Source organism: Cotesia typhae, unplaced genomic scaffold (genome assembly GCF_013202065.1).
Source record: "Cotesia typhae breed Kobodo isofemale line unplaced genomic scaffold, CoteBio_Ctyphae scaffold_152, whole genome shotgun sequence".
Classification (NCBI taxonomy): domain Eukaryota; kingdom Metazoa; phylum Arthropoda; class Insecta; order Hymenoptera; family Braconidae; genus Cotesia; species Cotesia typhae.
The window spans coordinates 3,442,123-3,461,785 of NW_027423776.1; the positions used below are offsets into that span (position 1 = coordinate 3,442,123).

Sequence of the window (19,663 nt, forward strand, 5' to 3'; positions counted from 1 at the left end):
AACTTTTTTTTATCATTATAATTTACGGTAAAGTTATAGCAGCAATCAATATAATAGTCGAAATATGTTTTTTGTTTTACTCCCTCCAAAAGTTCAACTTTTGAGCGCTTGGTAGCGTCCGTAAAGGGACTCTTTTCTAGAGACTCTACCATACCGTCGTTTTTTCACGGCCTAGGCCGTGAAGTTTTACCCTCTCCTTTTTTTTATAAACTTTTTGAGTACACCCAGACGAAATTGAGAGAGATTTAAAAAAAAAAATTACATTCTAGTGTATCGACCAATGATTGTGAGTAAATTTTAAACAGCTACTATTGAATGGCGTTAATTATTTCTCTGCTGGCAGTTTATTATGAAGCGGACTTAATATTAATAATATAACAATCACGCCATAAATAAATATTAATAAACAGATAATTAATACAAAATTAAGTTTTTTTGCCCTCGTGAAACTTCATAAAATTTAAATATGTCATTATTTGCCTTCTATCTTTCAAAAGTTAAACTTATGGAGCAATAATAACAAAAAATATTGTATGTCATTCGGCCGTTAAGTGGCAATTTTGACAACAACTTTTTTTCGATATTCGCTTCAATGTTTGTGACGCGAATGTTCGAAAACGAGCGTAAATTTCCATCCTCGGCTACTCCTCGGTTGTTAAAATTACGCCAGTTTCGAACCTTCCTGCCGCAAACCTTAAGCTCATATCGAAATGTCGTCGCTGTCAGAAAACCGCCACTTCACAGCCTTATGACATAAATATCTACTTTAAATATTTTTATAAATTAAAAAATTAACAAACTTGAAAAATGTTTCTTTCCAAGTTATTCCAATCTTTATTAACTTTGAAAAAATAAATGTAATAAAGATTTGAATGGTAGTTTAATTGTTTACAACAATATAAGTAAGGACTTAGCATATTTGTAAAAAATAAATATTGTTTACTAATTTTATTCTGCGCACAATTATTTGAAAAATACAAAAAACATCCTAAAAAATGAATCTGATGAAATAACGACCTCAATTGTTTTGTTATTGATATATGAATTGATTAAAAATGTAAAATAAATTTATTTTAAAAAATTGATTGGCAGCAAAAAAAATATATCGTCTACTCGATTTTTCACGGTTCGCCTTTTCAAAAGCTTCCAGTTGACCGTAATCCACGTTCTGACGGGTCGAAAGGTATAGTAGTTCATGTTCCTTCGAGGCTAGTGAAGTCCCTTGTTGGTAAGCACAAACGACATAAGAAGGATGTGGTGTACCTTAAGAAGTAAAGAGAAAAATCCGATCGACGAGTCGTTGATCGTAAAAAGTGAACACGTTATTCCCACGGGTTGTGAGTGATCCCTTTTTTTTTTAATAAAAGAAATTGACGTATTAGAAAATACTCAAGCTTAAAAAAAATACATCAAGTTTTATTACAGTTTTATAGACTTTTATTATCACTAAGACACGTAGATATGTGCCTCTTTTAGAGTACAGATGTTTATTTGATCATGTGTTTTTATTGCTGCACAAGTAAAAAGAGTTATTGAGTTTCTTTAGTCTTTTTTTGTGCATAGTTGTCGTTGTGACCCGGTGAAAAATAAGAGTAAGGTGGAAAAACAGGTTCTTTCAAGCTGGCTATTGGACATGTACCAGCAAAAGCTTTACTTTACTTCAGTGGCACCTGTTGGCGGTAATTTTCATTTTTAATTCCTTATTTTCTGCACCTTGTTTAGTATTTGGAAAAAAAAAAAAAACAATTCTTATTGTAGAACTATGTTTTAGTTATTTAGAATTTTGTAGAAAACATAAACTTTACTTTTTAACACTAATTTTACTCTTTTCCTTCATTAACTTTTTAGTTTCAAAGTAAGCTCGTAATGTAATATTGTAGCTATGTTACCGTCGAATAAAGTATTCTCAACCAGAAGCCAAAATACACATCGTCGATGCAAAGTGTGTCTAATCTGAAAAAAAAAATGGTAAAATGATACTCCATTATTTAGACTAGTACTAGAGCCGTAAGCGTCATACTGTGTGGAATCAAAAATTTTTGTTATAATTGAGAAATTAAATGCCTGAAAAAAATAGTTATGATTATAGCAAAAATATTAACGATTTAGCAAAAAACTTAAGATTTCTCTAACCTCCTCTCCCCTTTTTTACGTAAGATTCTATCTTGATTTTCTAAATAATACACTGTTATGTTAGGAAAAGATCAGTTTCACTAAAACTTACAGTTCAACGTGGATCCATCATTCTTAAATAAAAGACATAAATTTTATGTTTTAAATAATAAAAATACGATAATACATGGAAAAACGTACTATAATTTTTTTTATAGAACCAAACATGGATGTCAATAAAAATATATGAAATTTTAATAAGTTATTTTTTTTTTCAATAAGCAATAAAAATTATTTAAAAAAAATAAAAATTCAGCTGTACAATTTAAAATTAATAAAATTATTTGGAATCCAGAGTGGAATTAGATTTTTAAGATTGAATTTTGATTCACGAAATATATCGTAAGAATGAATTTCACCCCCCTCCTCCCTCTCAATACCCCTACGTAATTAATGAATGGCCCCCAATTAATGTTTTCATTTAGTTGATAACGTCACGATGTATTTTATAACTTGATATTTTACCATAAGAACTTGTAGTGTGCAGTCTGGTGTCGGTAATTCAGTCTCGACCAGTAACAACAAATGCCAATTGAATAAATCGGTTCGTTTATTAGAAATATATGTAAAATGCATTGAAGAAAATTATCATACTGACTAAACACTGCTCAAAAAAATTAAACTAAATAATTTACTTTTGACAATCTCTTTCGGCCTACATGAAAATATGAAAGTATAGTAAATGAAATTTTTTTTTTTTTTGATAATTAGTTTTCTATTGAGTATAATCTGGGATGATATCCAGTGTCATCTTGTTCTTTCCGTGTAGAGTTCATCATAATAAATGTAATAACTGATCAACTTTTTATAAACAGTCATAGTTATAATAAAAGATATACATTAACACTTTATGTGCGTGGACAATGTTCAATAGCTATTATCGTAAAGTTCTGGGAAATAAATCATTTTAGGGTAGCATACGAAATTAGGAGGAAGATAGGCAAAGTGGAGTTGTTCAAAAAAAGTTATAAATGCAATAAAGAATGATATATATGCATAAAAATAAAACCATACACAACTTGCCATATAATTTTTTACAGTATTCGATTTTAAGTAGCTAAGATGTTGAATTAAAAATATTCCAAGCAGTTTTTGTTCAAAATCTACAAATCTGATTTTTTTTGATAATAATTGAATGTTTTATAAATTTTTCAACAAGTTTTTACTAATATTTACTGATAAGAAAATATTGAGTGACAAAATGAATTAAAATAAAGCCTTTCGAAAAAGATCAATACATGAAAACGAGTGTTCATATATAATCATACTTATAAGTATGGATCGCAACCCCAAAACTAGAAGGGCGTATCACGGCAGTTGGTTAGGGTTTTGTGCTAAAAGTAGGTATGAATTTGTTTTTGTTCTCATTTATCATAAAATCGTTCAAAACGTTGGGATCTTTGAAAAAAAAGTACTGAATTTTCAGAATCAAAAAGAATAAGATGAATGTAAATATGGGTTTTGAAAAAAATATTTAAATTACATTAATTATGTAGTATCAGAAATACTGGATAGGATATTGATGTTGTTAATATCTAAAAAGGATATCACAGGGCAGATAATTTAAGTGTTGTGTTTATTAGGAAATAATACAGAGGTCTGTCTACAATGAATAGTTCTTCAGGATTGTCTTCTCAAGTCCTTTTTCTTAATTACTCTACCTACTACTTGGGCCTCTCATCCCACTCAGTCATACTTTTACAATGCGCAAAACTAACTTAAATTTATAGTTCCCACGCATTTCCAAAATACTTTTAAAATTCACTCTCACACTTTTACTTATAACAATCTTACCTATCTGTCAAAACATCTGCAAACAGCATGTTCGACGTACTTACTTAAATCATAATTTACGATACGTATCCTAAACCCTTGGTTACAAAAGTAAAAACTCTACACTGATCATAAAACTAAAAAAAATAAGTTACAGTCTAATTTTACAACTCTACAATTATTTATCATACCTCATTAGTTTTTAACAAAAATTGCATCCACATTTCATATTGTTTACAGAAAATTTTTAATTTATTTTCCGAAAAATTTGTTTGTCTTCTTACTCAGTAACTCAATTTTCTCAATATATTCAAATTAAATTGTCACCAATCTACAATTTATTCACTATTTGCATTTAATTACATCTTTTAAAAATCCTGAAAATTTTTGTTTGTAAGTATCTATATAAAAGAACAAACTCATGATGTTTGACTAAAAAAATTTAATTTTTCTGGAATTGGATAAATATATTTTTTTTTTTATTTCAATTCCAATGCTCAAGGTATTTTCGCAAATTGTTTTGTAGACCGACGTACTACTATCGAATAATAATGTTTGCAAATCAAGAACATATATTTAAACAAACGATTTATTCAAACTATCCCGCAATTAGAAGTTTATCTTTCGACTATGAGGGGGCCAAAATTAAGCGAGGCCTTTTTCTAGATTCCAATGATATAGTCGTTATTCATAATTAATTATATATTTCTGCTCTATTAATATACACATTTAAAAAGAACCATTTCTCTTCCTTGGATAAATTATTGAATGACAAAAGCTTTACAAGATCGAGAATCTATAAATATCTGTAATAATGACGACTCACTATTCTGCTACCCACTATTGGTTATATCCTCAAAAATTCACCAACGGCTGTTGCAAAGAATATATTAATCAAGAGTGGCAACTGGATAGAGTGATACGTAGTTTACATTTCGCTGCCGATATTTATGCAACTATAAATGGTGATACCGCGATGTTTTTACTTAATATAACGGTATGCAGAAGCAGCAGCTCGATGCTAAGAGAATTATTTTGTCATTACGATTTTATAAATAATTCTGGAATGCTACATCATGCTATGAATCTGCTTTGGAGAGTTTCAGACACTATTAAATGAGAATCCAACTGAAAATGAACTATTCTGAATCCAATGGTTTGAAGATTGAAGACCAGACCCTTTGAAGTTGATTTTGAAGGACTTAGTGAACAGGCGTACATTTGGTTTACTCGTACCCGCAGGAAAAAAAAGATAGATGAATTTTTTGATCGCAAAATTTCTACCAATCTAAGAGGTAGTTCATGAATATGAAAAAAGTATAATTTCAGGAGAATTAATGAAGAAAGTTATTCACTATGATGATTATAGAATGACAATGACCTTGACTATGATTTTTTAACTTTATCTTTTAATAACACTAGAAAATCGAACGCGCTTGGCGCGCTTTTTTTGAAATGTTGATTTATCGACAATTTACTTAATCAATATTTTTACAAATTTTATTCACTAATATTTAACCATTACCATGGTAACCGTTGGTATAGTTACCGTTGCCATGGTAATTGTGGCCATGGTAATCGTTGCCAAAGTGGTCACCATAGCAACGAAAAGCGACAATAATGAAAACGTCACATCAACTTTTTAATAAAGGATAAAAATACGTTTATTAGTAGAAAATAAAGCATTAATAAATGCTTTTGAAAAATGGTTCCTAGCCACGAAGACTTTTTATTTTTTCAAAAACAAATTATTAAAATAATAGAAGGGATTGTTTTAAGAAACAAACTTATGTGCTCCTTAAAAAAAGTGGACGATTCAACGAGAACTATTCCTTTACCGTAAAAGTTTGTCGTAGACCCAGTTGAGTATCACAATAATGATTACTTGTAAACTTGTATCATCTACTTATAGTAATTTTCTTTCATTTCCTATTAATGAAAGACATCGTGAATTGAAAAACACCACCGATTATTTTACAATCAATTTTTTGAGTCATTTATTTAAAAATATTTTACCTGTGAAATTATTATTTTACATTTATCTATAAAAAAAATTGTACATTTGCTTACATGATCTATTTTTCTCCTCTTGAATTTCTGAAATTTAACAATTAAAACTTAAAATGCCTATTATGTTTTGTTCTATGGTTTGTAGGTTTATATTAATCCTACTTATCAATTCGCAAAACAAAAAAAGGATTATTCACCTGTTTGAATTAAGAACCGCAATATGGTCAAATTTAAACTTTTTTCATGGTTTTTGTGCAGTTTTTAATTTAAATAAAAGTAACCTTTAGACAAATGATTTTCAAAGCAATGATTTTTCCAGCAATCTCCACATTCTTTGTGTGAAAATGAATGTTAAATTTGTTTTACTTAACAACTAACGGTACATTGAGAGAATACAAATTGTCGTTTAGACAAGAAAGTCTAGGCTCAAGAATTTGTTGATAAGAACGACTCAAATTTATTAATTTTTTGACAAAAGAATATTAATTTCTATCTTTACTATATGATAGACAAATAAAAGGATAGGTTTTTTTAATTAAATAAAAAATGTTATCAATTCGAACAATTCTGTAGCTGCAAATCCCGGGCAAAACAAAATTCTGATTTAAAATGAATTTAAGATTGAAATTCATATTTTGACACAAATCTGAATTAGTTTTGAGATCAATGCAAATTTGAAATTGATTTGTAAATAGAAATTAGCACTCCTGTAGAAATTTCGATTTCGCTTTAGAATTTTAATAAAGACTTAAGAATATTTTATAGATAAAATTTATCCTAAATATTTTCAAGTCTTTATTAATCAAAACTTATCCATATTTGTATCAAAATATGAATTTCAATCTTAAATTTATTTTGAATCAGAATTTTGTTTGCACGGGAGATAACAAAAGATGTTAAATTCAAAGAATTACACAAAATTTTTTACGGAGTTTATTAATTAGCAAAAAAAAAATTTTCTTAAATATTTATGGGAATTCAAAGAATTTTTATTGAGCACAGGAAACTTTTTGAAAATTTTTTGTTCATTATTCGAAACTATTGATCTTCAATTCCACTTTTTCAATCGCTGCGCTCATCTTTTAGTTCTCTTAATTTTTCGAGGAATTGTAACTTTTATTTAATATTACACTAAGAAAAAAAAATTGGTATCAGAAAAATTTTCTTGACACACAAAAACATAATTGTAGCAATTATCGAGAATATATTTTTCATGTCACTTTAATATTTTAATGTTTTAAAATTTTTATGTATACTTTATCTATAGACATTTTTTTCAATATACAAAATTTTTTACTGTATTCTATTTTCCAGTTATTTTTATTTTTGATTCATCGAAAATATGAATCATTATATTTTTATAGTGAAAATTAATCCTCATATTTATAACTTATGCGACAGTAATTAGGTTCTATTGAACCATTATTAAACAATAAATAAAACCATACATCGATAAATGTATAATTCATAAATATGCCGTGTAACAAAAAACAGAAATTACCAGCTGTATTCTTTGTCTGACTCTTCTTAGGAAACCCACTATAATTTAAACCGAGTAATACTACTTGCAAAACCGAGGGGATGAATTGAACTTGCGCATGCGTGGTATCCAAGCGACGAATTTAGCGTCCCATCGGCGCCGCTCTTTTCCATCTCTCACTTACTCAGTAGTAGAGAAGTAATATAACAACGTCCAGCAGTATATAGCTGATACCGAGTACGGTATGGTGTATGTATCTGATATTCGCGACGCGCGACCCTTCAGTACGTCCTGTGTCATCGTACGTTCTGTTACGCTGTCGGTCGGAGCGACGTTGTAGCTTTTAGTCCGCGATCGAGCTTGTGACAAGTCGCGCGTGTTATTTCAAATCTACAATACTTTACCTCTTTTTTCTTTTCTACTTTCAAATTGAGTGACAATGAATCGTAACAATATTGCTAATTATTCCTTAATCATCAAAGACGTTAACACAATTTACAGCTAAATGTATAATTATATTTAAAAATAAATAATGGGAATTGTATGGAAATAGTTCCAAGACACAAGAATTTTCTTAGCTGAGCAAGGAATTTACTAAGAAATTAAACAGGTGCAGTTCCTACCATTATTCTAATTAAATAACGGTGATTGTTTAGTTTCACGGTCGTCTGGTTTTCTTCAACAAAACAACTTGTACAAATTTTTATTTATAAGTTGTTCTTTGACAAATTATTAGCAATAAGTTTTTCAATTCGTGAATCAAAAAAATTTCGATTTGTCACGTTAAAATTTTCTACTAATATTAAAAGAATCGTCAAATTTTTGAATAGTATATTTTTATTTGATGATATAAATCAAGAATTGATGATAAAATTTTTGAAAAATTCGTGAATTTTCAGTTTGCATCAACGATTTAAAAGTGATTTTGTAGTTTTTCATTATTTTCATATTTTTTCCATGTTGACCCTCGAATTAAACAATTGCATTGAGTTTAATTTCATAAAATTTATTACTGTTCAAGTTATTAGTGAATACAGAAAAAAAAAATTATTATCATTATATTATTATAACAAATGTGAATATGAAAAAAATTTTTACACGCGAAGAAGAAGGATTATGGTGAGGAATATTTTTTTGCAACAACCCGGCTTGATATCTATCTCGCTGTAGATTTTCCGAGAAAACGTGCTCGTATATCAAACTGTCGCAGAAACTGCCGCAGGTGCATATGATTCCTCAGAGCGTTTCTTACACTCGTATGTCCCCTTTCTTACAGCACTCAACTTCATAGCGTTGTCCTCTGCTGGTTCTCTCCATGCTAGTCTCGGTTTGCCTAACTTTATATTTCAGGGTTTTTTGCACGTTTCTCTGTGTATAAATTTAAGTATGGGTATATATGTGTATTTGTTGTTGTTGTTGTTTGGAGTTTCTCTGAAACTCTGTACATGTTTTACAGTACCGTACCTTCCGACTCGACTATGAATGTAGGACATAGAGTAGAGAAGAAGAGTAAGGGTAAAAAATGAAATTAAAAATAAAAGTACCGAAGAAGTAGCCTGTAGCCACGTTATTTGAAAAGGCTTTCGATATCTATGCGCTCGGATAGTACTTTTCACGTCGCATTTAACTTTCGACCGCAAGAAGTGCCCTCGAGAGTTTCGTGAATCTCATTCTATTCTTTTCTTTCTCGTTTTATTATTCTTGCTTAGGTGTTTTTTTAATTTTATTTCTTTCTTTCTTTCTCTTTTCATTTTACTGAAATTACTTTCCTTTTTTGCGCCCTCTATATTGAGAATTTTCATGGAACTGGATATAGAAAAAATTTGCATGAGATGCGAGACGAAAGAAAGAAGTATGGAAAAAGACCGTTCGAGCAATTTTACTTCGCTTCGTCAGGAAATATTGGAGGATCTTTTATTAATATGATCTTTTTAATTTTCCCTTTACACGCAAAAGAAATTTTGACTTTGTAAATTACATGGAGAGAAAAAATACTGTTTTTTATGTATTTACTTTCTTTGTTAATTAAATATTTTCGTTCTCCGTTTTTAATACATTTCATAGCTCTATAAACCCTTTGGCATGATCATTATATTGACTAGCTTTCAACTGCAGCACTCGCGTGGCTACAGCCGGTGCAAGTTCATCAAGGGTTTTATGAACTTTCTACGGGAAATGAAAAGAGAAAGCACTATTCCACGCTTAAACGCCATCAGAGTAGAATAGGAAGTGAAAGAGAAAGAGATAAAGATAAAGAGAGTTTATATATTCTCACGTGTTGAGACTGCCAAGAGGATCAAACTACCCGACGTCCACTAATTTAAGTAAAACAGAGTCTTTATACTCTTTGCAAACTCACTACAAAACATCATCTCTTTAGCCAGATCAAAAAGTTTCGAGAGACGCTGAGAAAGACAAATAAATTGAAGTTTTAATTGTTAGTAAAAGCTTTTTTTTTTCGTTTAGATAGTTTAGTTTAGTTTTTTTTTTTTTTTTTTTTTTTTTTTTTTATGAATCTATTTAATTAATTTACGGTTGTTAGAAGTTTAATATTTTCATTTTTAATTAAATTTGAATGCTAATACATGAGCTAGAACATATTGTTCCTTTGGAATAGTAATTAACATGCTATTTTTAACACGCTTGTATTATGGAACAAAATTTTTGAACGTGATTTTCACCTACTTCAAAACGTCGAATTAGTTTGAAACTTTGCACACTTATCAAGAACCGATGACAATACAATAATTTAAAAAGTTTCTCTCATTATTTTGACCAGGATCTTCAGGATTATCGATTTTTGTAATCCGAGGACACGGTAGTGCTTGCGCCGAGTACTAAGGCGCGTGTACTAAGCGATGCATGGCTTTGAAAGAAGCATATGACTACTGGCAGGATCAACTAGGGAGATTTACAATTAAAAGAAATCATAGTTTGAAAAAACACGTTTTATTAACAAAACCAAACTAAAATGTAGAAAATAATTTTTAATAAGTTTAATATAAAAATAGAGTGATTAAAATTCATTTTCTAGTAAAAAAGCGTGGAGTGCTTTTAAGATATTTATGCAATAACTTAAATTTTACTAACATTTTTCAATAAAATATTTATGATAATTGATATCAAGGACCCTAAGCTTTTTTACAATAAAATGATTTTTTTTTCTTGATCACTCTATTTTTATACTAATCTTATTGAAAATTATTATCTACATTTTATTGCAGTTTTTATTAAATCATATTTTTTAATTTTTTATACTATTATATATTTGTAAGTATTCGTTAATGATTTTTTGATAAAAGTCTATCGGTTAAAAATTAGAAAAATGTTGTAATAGCAGCTTGTATGTATTAATGATATAAAGTTAGAAGACAAGGTAACTAGCTGAATTTATCCTGTTGAAATTTGTTTAATTCCTTATCAACAGAAATAATATCGACGTTATAGATGAAGACAATACGTTTGTCTCAAATTTTAGTTTAATTAGTGTCTTTATGAACAATTTTCAAATTTTAAGAATGTCTAAAATATTTTATGCCTTACAATTCAATATTTCAAGCTATCTCAATCAAAAAAATTTCATCAAATGTTTTCTATTACTAATGTACGAAATTATTATTATTTAATTAAAAATGTCATCAATTTTAATAATTAAATTTACCCGAGCATTAAAAGTAACGTTGTAAATTACAAACATCAAGTGATTACACACTGCGTTGAATTTTTTAATTAATAAAAATATTTAATTATTAAAAAACATCAAATATAAAGAAAACAAACAATTCACTAAAATGAAGAAAATTTTATAATTAATAATAATGATAAAGACACATATTTCCAAATAATAAATACGGTAAAAGCAAATTTATTTGCGTTTCTCTATTATTTCCCATTTATTTTATGAAACTAAATATTGATTTAAATTTATTAATTTCTCTATAATAATTTTATGACCCAGTTTATTATTCACTCGAAGCTGACACCTTGATGTCTTTCTCTTAATTAAATTAAATAAACTTTTTTGTTTAATAACATGAAATTTAATTATCGTCGCTGTGTCTCTATGCGACATCTTTAAAAGATTCCTATGCAGAATACCCGCCGACCAATTAGGTTAATTAAATACTTCTGTTTAATGGAGTATTTACTCTTTTTTTAGTTCCAACTTTGCAAAGCTTTGTAAAATTACATCAAACAAAGAAGTTTCCATTGATTATTTAGAATCAAACTGTCCATTCATCAAACACCCTTTTAACTTTTCTAAAAGCTTTTAATTTAACAAGATTCCAAACACTGCACTCAACAATAAAAAAAAAATCTCAACAAATCAATTTCAATTATTAATATTTTTGGTAGTCGAATTAATTTAAGCTTTATTTTTTTTTTACTATTAAAAATTAAAATTAGTTTGAAACACCCTCGGTATACTTTTGAAAGCGTGATTATTGATTATGATTATAACCAATAGAGTTTAGTGAAATGTATAAATTATTACAAGAAAAATTCATATTTTAGCAATCAATAAATCGTAAACTGTTTTTAGATAGTGCGTTAAGAATATGTAGGACATAAGAATATTTGAATTTTGAACAAGATACTGGAACGCTTTTTGACCAAGTAATTATTAAAAAAAAGTCTGGAAAATCCAAATGTCCATGCCTTAAGCGCGTGTAATTTATAAATTTTTCAAAGTAAATAAAATATTAATCACAGAAAGAAAAAATTATTTTTTTTTTTTTTTTTAACTGTTGGGAGTGGTACGTTGGGGACTTTTTGGGTTGTGAAAATCTTAAATCTACACGGCAAGAGTCGAATATCAACCAAGATGGTTTCTAAGACCAGCTTGGGATTCGAACCCACGCCTGGCCGGTGAGCCAGTCCGAGTGTTCTATAGGTCTTGCGCCTTAGACCACTCGGCTAACATCACCGGATAAAAAAAAAAAAAAAAAAAAAAAAAAAAAAAAAAAAAAAATTGATTGCAAGTTAAAGTATAATTAAACTCAAGTTTATTGGAATTCTTCCGTGTGAATCGGAGAAAAATCAATTGAGACTACATTACTGACATTCAGTATTATGCTATAGTATGGATGTAGTTAAAATTGCCTTCAAGCTGAATTTAGAAAAAAAAATAATATACGGCTACTAAAAGACAACAAAATTTTTCTCGAGATGAACTAAAAAAAATTTATTTTAATTAGACGAAACGGTTTTAAACTACAGTTTGTATTCCATGTGTCCGTAAATGAATAATGAATCAATAAAAAAAAAAAAAAAAAAAAAAGAGTGTAAAAATGTATTTTTATTAAAGTTACAGTGTTTACTTCGAAAGTGATTTATAAAAATATGCACTACAAGCGCTCAAAAACCACTTTTTTTTTATGTAATTATGTAAAAATTGTTGTTAAAAAAATTTTTTAAATGGTCAGTGATTATTTTTTTATCTGACAGTGTACTTTTTGTAGCGTTTATATGAATATTATGTCCGCCAAATACAAATTATTGTGACGAAACACGGGATCTTGTTTTTTAGGCGAGAGTAGGGCACACTGATAGAAGGATTTCTTAATATTTAAAAAGATTTTTTTTTATTTGAGAAATCAATTCTTAAACATCATTTCTTAGTATTAAAAAAATTGTTCTTAGTATTTATAACATTTCTTAGTATTTAAAAAATTTTTTTTAAACACTTAGAAATCTGTTCAAAAAAATGAATGAATCAATCGTTATTTACTTAAATGTTAAACGTTTAAATGCTATATTAATGTATCTCATCAGTGAAGATTTTTTTTACGTAATCAGTATTATATAATATAGCAGCTGTAGAAAGCTCTGAGGTATCATTCATAAATATCGTATAACTTGCTCTAATCTTTTTATAAAACTTCTATTAGTTGGCCTGGAAAAATGTTCAGCGTATTGGTCTAAAAATTTACAGAGCTCATGGAAACGCATTGAGCTGAAAAAATCATAAAAACATTCGTTTCCCCATGAAAATCGATTCACTAAAAAAAAAATGGGAGAAAGTTATTTCTATTTACATTTTTTTAATCGATCTTGAGGGTGAACAAATAAAATTGACACTATAGTCGAAATATGGATTTCTTTTGAAATGCTGATTTTTTCGCCACAGCTTTATTGCATGAATTTATTTAATAACAGCTAAATATAAAAATAAAAATAACGATATAAGAGAAGCAAAAAAACTGTAAACTATTTAAAACATCACTATTTTGTAAATCTTTTGTAAACCATGATAGTAATTCAAAAATAGTTCGAACAAAGTCGCTAAGACTTGAAAGTCTCTTTTAAATCGACTAAAATCACCTTCTTTAAATTCACCATAGAAAATGGAATATTTGCTATTAAAAATTATTAATCAGTCAGTACTAGATTAACAAACTATCTTAACAATGCATTAGTTAATAGAGAAAAAATTCTTCAAGCCGAAAAAAATAACGTTTGAAAATTAACAACATTTCATTTTGATTTGGGTTTAATTTTTAAAGATCAGAAGATAATTTTCTTTCCTTTAAATCGATAAGACCATTCTGCACCTAAATGCAAAATGCAACTTATAATAAATCATTGAAAATTTTAAAAATTTTCTTGAACTTTTTTGTTCAACCAAATATTTGTCTTTTTTTTTTCTACCTACATTTTACACCATACAATCGTAATTTCTCTACATGCCTATGTCGTAGTAATATGTCTCATCTGATATGTTATTGTCGTATCAATGTACTTCTTACATTTAATTAATTTAGGAGTATTATAATGTGATGTAACGTTACCGAATAGAACAGTAGTAATCTAAGGTGATAATGCTGTTAGTATGCATGTACGCACGTCAAATTGCTCTTAGGTGCAAATACTAGATTACGCTCCTAAAGCAAATGAGGAATAAATTCAAGATGACAGACAAAGCTAAGTTCTACAATGGTGGAAAAAGTATTTTTTATCTATTGACTCAAATTTTTTCAAAATTCTCGAATCTGTAAGAAAATATTTTGTAAATTTTTAGAGTCGATGGAAAACAATTTTCTATCAAACTTAATTTATTATTCGTCATTTGTCACGTTCGAAACACTTTCTTTTGTTTCAGAGTAAAGAGAAAAAAAATTTTGATAAAAATTACTATAAAAACATTGTAATTTTTAGTATTAAATATTGCAGTTCCGAACTCGTGAATACATTAATGTATTCAAATTTTGATTTTATACAATACACCATAGTAAATTTTTTTGAACAAATTATGTTGCTTAAAATAACACATGGTCTAATATACCACCAGAAAAACAAAACAGTATTACAATTGCAATGTTACAAAAGTTAAAATTTTACTGACTATTCTCTTCCATTTCATTGTATGAATATTCTCCATGACAGGTCATGCTAAAATAAACATAGAATATCATCATTACATGACTATTGCATTTTTTAACATACATTTTTTTTTTCATGGAGGGTTATCTGATAATTTATTAAAATTTCGCAATCATTATCATGTGCTGTAAGAATTAATTCTTAGAGGAAAACAAAATATGTCATCGCTATTTTGTAGTGGTAATTTGTATGCTGTAACTTTTTGGTTTTAATTTTTATAATAAAATTTATGATATAGATTTTTCAATTTACATACTTTTACCTTTGCGAAGTTTGAAATGGAATATGCAATTTTTTATACTTTAGACAGCTTTGAACTTTGTGATTTTCACTGATATTGGAAATTGATCTTTATGCACGGCTTCGAAAACATCAAAAGAGATTGCACTTTTCATACGTATACATATAACACGGAGAGAAAAGAATAGAACTTATTCCTATGTAGAATGATAAACATTACCATGTTACATAGTAACGGAAATTTTTGTAAGAACCCTGTGTAAATTTATCAATAAAAATCTTAGAAATTGTGATAAAAATATGAATAATCACCCATTCGATGCGGAATACGATTCTGAAAATAACGTTCTTGTTTTTTTATTTTTTTGATGAAAATTTCAATTTGTTGTTAAGAAAAAACATAACGAAAATAAAAAATCTCAGTTTAATGTTTACCATTCTACATAGGAATAAGTTTTATTCTTTTCTCTCCGTGAAGATAGCTGTATTTATTATGAATGTCAATGTAAGTACTCATTACACCATAAAAAATTTTGGTGTAAAAATGGACCTCATAAAACACTGCACATTGTGAAATAGTGATATAAAATTTGTATGCTATAAAATATTCATTTGTGGACTTTTAACACGATGTGCTTCATTTTTTACGCCATATCGAGTTATTTAACATACCTAGCTCTGTTTTCTATACAAGATGTTGAGCTATATTTAATTAAACAAATAACTGAATTAAATATGAAATAGATTGAATTAAAATGATTTAAAGGTGAAGAAAAATTTTTTAAACCAAGTATTTGTGTTGTTTTGGATGATCAATTTTTGTGTTAGCTGTCTGTTTGGGGGTGTACCATCGATATTTTTTTATATATCCTTGAAATTTGAATAGATTTTTTTAGAATAAATGGGTCGTAAAAATATTTTTTTTTCTAATTGCACTTGAAAAATCATCTAATATTTCTGATTCTAAATCAGAACACCCCCTTTAATGGATTTAAAATTTTCTAAATTATTTTTCGTCTAGATTTTAGGAGATATTCGTCAAAACTATCTTGAGTTGCCGGTTTATCATTCAACGAAGTGTGAAAAATCATTCTTGATATCTTCGATTAAAATCTGGAATCAATAGCCAGCTAATTGTACGACGTTATCGACTTTTACGGAGTTTCGAACTGCTTGTTATCAATATTTTTTAATGTCGGATAGATCATAATATTTATTGTTATAGAATTTAGTGATGATAGAGTGATTGAGTGTTTAACACACTCTACTTTATCCTCTAAATTAAAATATATGATAGTCTTGAAGTTAGTCAAAGGTCGAAACTCGCAAAAAACGGGCCACGATTCATTATTGGTTAAAATTTAGGCGCGCGCGTAGCGCGCTATTCAAATTTCTAGTATATTATAAATTACATTAAGATTTTTTTCGTATCAATTTTGGATGGTCACAAGGAGTTTCGACTTCATGACCAATTAAATAAATAAATAAATAATAATTTCAATAAATTGATTGGAAATCGTATTAAATCTGTCCATAATAAATTTTCTAGTTAATATTATTCTTTGAACTAAAATTGAAGTTAAAACTTGTCCCAATAATCTACCCGAATGGAAACAGTCGTAAATTCCATAGCGACAAACTAACGCTTGCGAAGTGTGAAAGACTAAAAAACTTATAATAAAGATTTGTTTTGGATTCTTCGTTGTTTGAGTGTGAGTAAAACAAGAGAAACTTGAGATTCCCACGAGTAACTGAGGTAGTTCTTGTACGTGTGTACAATAAAAGAAGAGTTTGGTTGTAAAACTTATTCAATCAGAACAATCAAACTAGTTTGGTGACAAACAAAAGCTTCAGCTGAAAGCGATTGAATGTCAACTCCAACGCGTGTGTTGACATCTATTCGTATAAATATATAGAGCATTATCGGTAACACATACATGTATAGTTCGAACAAGAGAGAAGCTGGGGAATTGGAGAAGGAAGGATATCTAGTGAGAAGGACGAATGGAGGTGACGGTAGAATACTCAAGCGTTGCTGGAGGGCTACTAGCTCAAGCATTGTTTACGCTTCCATTTGCACAATGTCCATGTGGTTTGAAACATTCCTGAACACATTATGCCCTCGATATAATCCTGAAAATAGGTATGAGAGCATGGCTACCTACCTACGTACCTACCGTCCTATATCTAACCACCTATTTCTCCATAGTTTACTCTTGAAATCAATTATACAGTTTTAACCGTCATCTACATCACATACATGCAATTTTCAACACACAAATGCAATTTCGTGAACTCATCCATAGATTATATATGATTTGGTCATTTCAATAATGAGAGTTCTAAAATGCGAAACAAACTACTAGAAACTAAGTGAATCAAATGAGAAAACTAATTGGAAACCGTAGTCAGGAAATAAAATTAAATAAAAACATACTTCAAGCGTGCTTTCATTAATACAATTTAAACTTCAATATTTATTTTATTTGTACCTCTAATTTAATTTTTAGTAAATTTCACAGAAAATCAACTATTGCAGCTGTCATCTCATAATAGGACGTTCTATAAAGCAAACTGTTTGAGATATTGTTTTACTCTTAACACATCAAGGTCAACCAATTTTTTTTATTTTAAAATGCCTCCATTATAACCGTATTGTACTTAAGGACGTTCCAAGAAAAAACCGTTTCCTTAAATTTTTTTAAAATTTTGAGTACTCATACTCATAATTTAATAAGTATCCTATATACACAGATTTTTTTTATCAATAGTTCTTGTGGCATTAAATTTTGAAATATTAGCATTTAAAATTTGTATATTTTACATACAAACCCTATGCAGACCGACGTTCAAGCGAACGTTTTATTAAGTATCAATCGTACTTTTCTTAGGATTGTTTTAAAAAACTGAGAATCATTAATTGAAGATATATCAAGTATTTTTTATCAAAAATAATATAAATGAGCGGTATTCATTTTTTTATAAAAAATGTTTAAAGTTAGTGACTTTCGATATTTTACGTGAGTGGAAGTAAGCGAGCGATAGTCTGTAGAGAGGCAGCTTATATTGCGTGAGAAAGAAACCAATAGCCATAACCTATTGGTGTCTTTTTCTTGTCTATGAGCATCCTTAAATGATCATATGCGTAGACTTATATCAAGAAAAAAGCTCTAAATAATTAATCTGAAAAAACTCATTTTAGGTTGCGAATTAAAAAAAAGACTCCACAAAAAAAAATTTACGTAGATATTTGGATGTCTGTACGTAGTTGTTTGTATGTCGTCATGATAATTTCCGAAAAAATGATGTATCGAGATCGGTTTTTTTTAAACTAAAAAAAAAAAACATTTATTAGCTTTAGAAAAATATTAACTGGTTTCTTCTTGTAGATGGCTGTATATTTCGGTATTGTTGGATAATAATTAATTGCTCCCGTCATTCCATCAAAAAAGTTTGTGAGAGAAGTCTTTTGTCTCAAATATTTAATACTTGTGTGTGTCAATTTGATATAATATTATCAAATTAATATACGAAAATGTTAAATATTTAGAATAATAAAAATTTCTTACGTAAGCTTTTTGACCCAAAAAAGGAAAACTTTTTTACGGTGTACAAGTCTGTTATATTTTTTATTGCAAGGGTCATTATTACAAAGCTCATTCTGTTATCTTTTTTTATCATTATTTATAGGTAGTGTATTATTGTTATCATTATTATAGCCTCCTGGAAAACTTCAGGACGCTTCTGTGCTATTTATTTCAACGTTGGAATTTATTCTCATGGGTATACTTGTGAACATTTGTCACGTTGTGTATCTAAGTTAAAATCTACGTTAAATTGTATAGGTTATTTTTTTTTTTTTTTTTCATTATTTTCCTATGCAAACCAAAAAAAAACGAAAAATAACGAAAAAATTCAAAACATACGTGATATTGAAAACAAAAATAACAACACGCATTTTCAAGTATTTATTGAGGCACAATAATAATTAATGCCGCGCATTGCAAACGAAATTAAAGGACACATAACTGTTTTTATTTTTGAATATTTTTTTACATGATGGAATGTTAAAACGTATGTACTATAAAAAATAAAATAAGAAAATAGACAAATATTGAGTTGAAATAGTTACACATATATGTTAGAGCTTTCAGTAATACTCCAGGTGCACTGAATAACGTAAATTTTAGTTCGTACTAGTGGTTAAACACGGCTAGTGAAACGATACGAGTAAAGGAGAGCAGTTCTGTCCGTATATGAGAGAAAAAAAGGTTTTTCCGTGCTCTTGCGTTATGCTCTACACTACACTTTTCCGACGTCACAATTTTTACGAGCGATAAAAGTCAACTCGGTGGACCTTTGACATCCGGTCTTGTGACCTTACCTATTTTTTGCCTCATATACTTCAATTTACTTTGATTTTATTGGCAAATTATTTTTTATTAAAAAATTTATATAATAATAAAACCAAGTTAACTGTTAAATAAATGAATGACGGTTTCTAAATTCTTATCTTCATCTAAATAACATAACAAACGTTTCAAACAAAAAAGAAAAGAAGCAATGAGAAATGCGGAAATTAACATTCCTGCCATTCTTTTGAAA

At 28.4% G+C, this 19,663-nt stretch overlaps 1 long non-coding RNA gene across 1 annotated transcript; it reads right to left on the reverse strand.

Moving 5' to 3' along the window:
- Positions 1–1,421: 1,421 nt before the first annotated feature.
- On the reverse strand, positions 1,422–19,246 carry LOC141536202 (uncharacterized). Its single transcript, XR_012480703.1, has 3 exons — positions 19,191–19,246; positions 1,806–1,953; positions 1,422–1,713 (listed from the first exon to the last, which is right to left on the reverse strand). It is a non-coding gene; the product is annotated as an uncharacterized LOC141536202 (long non-coding RNA).
- Positions 19,247–19,663: the final 417 nt, after the last annotated feature.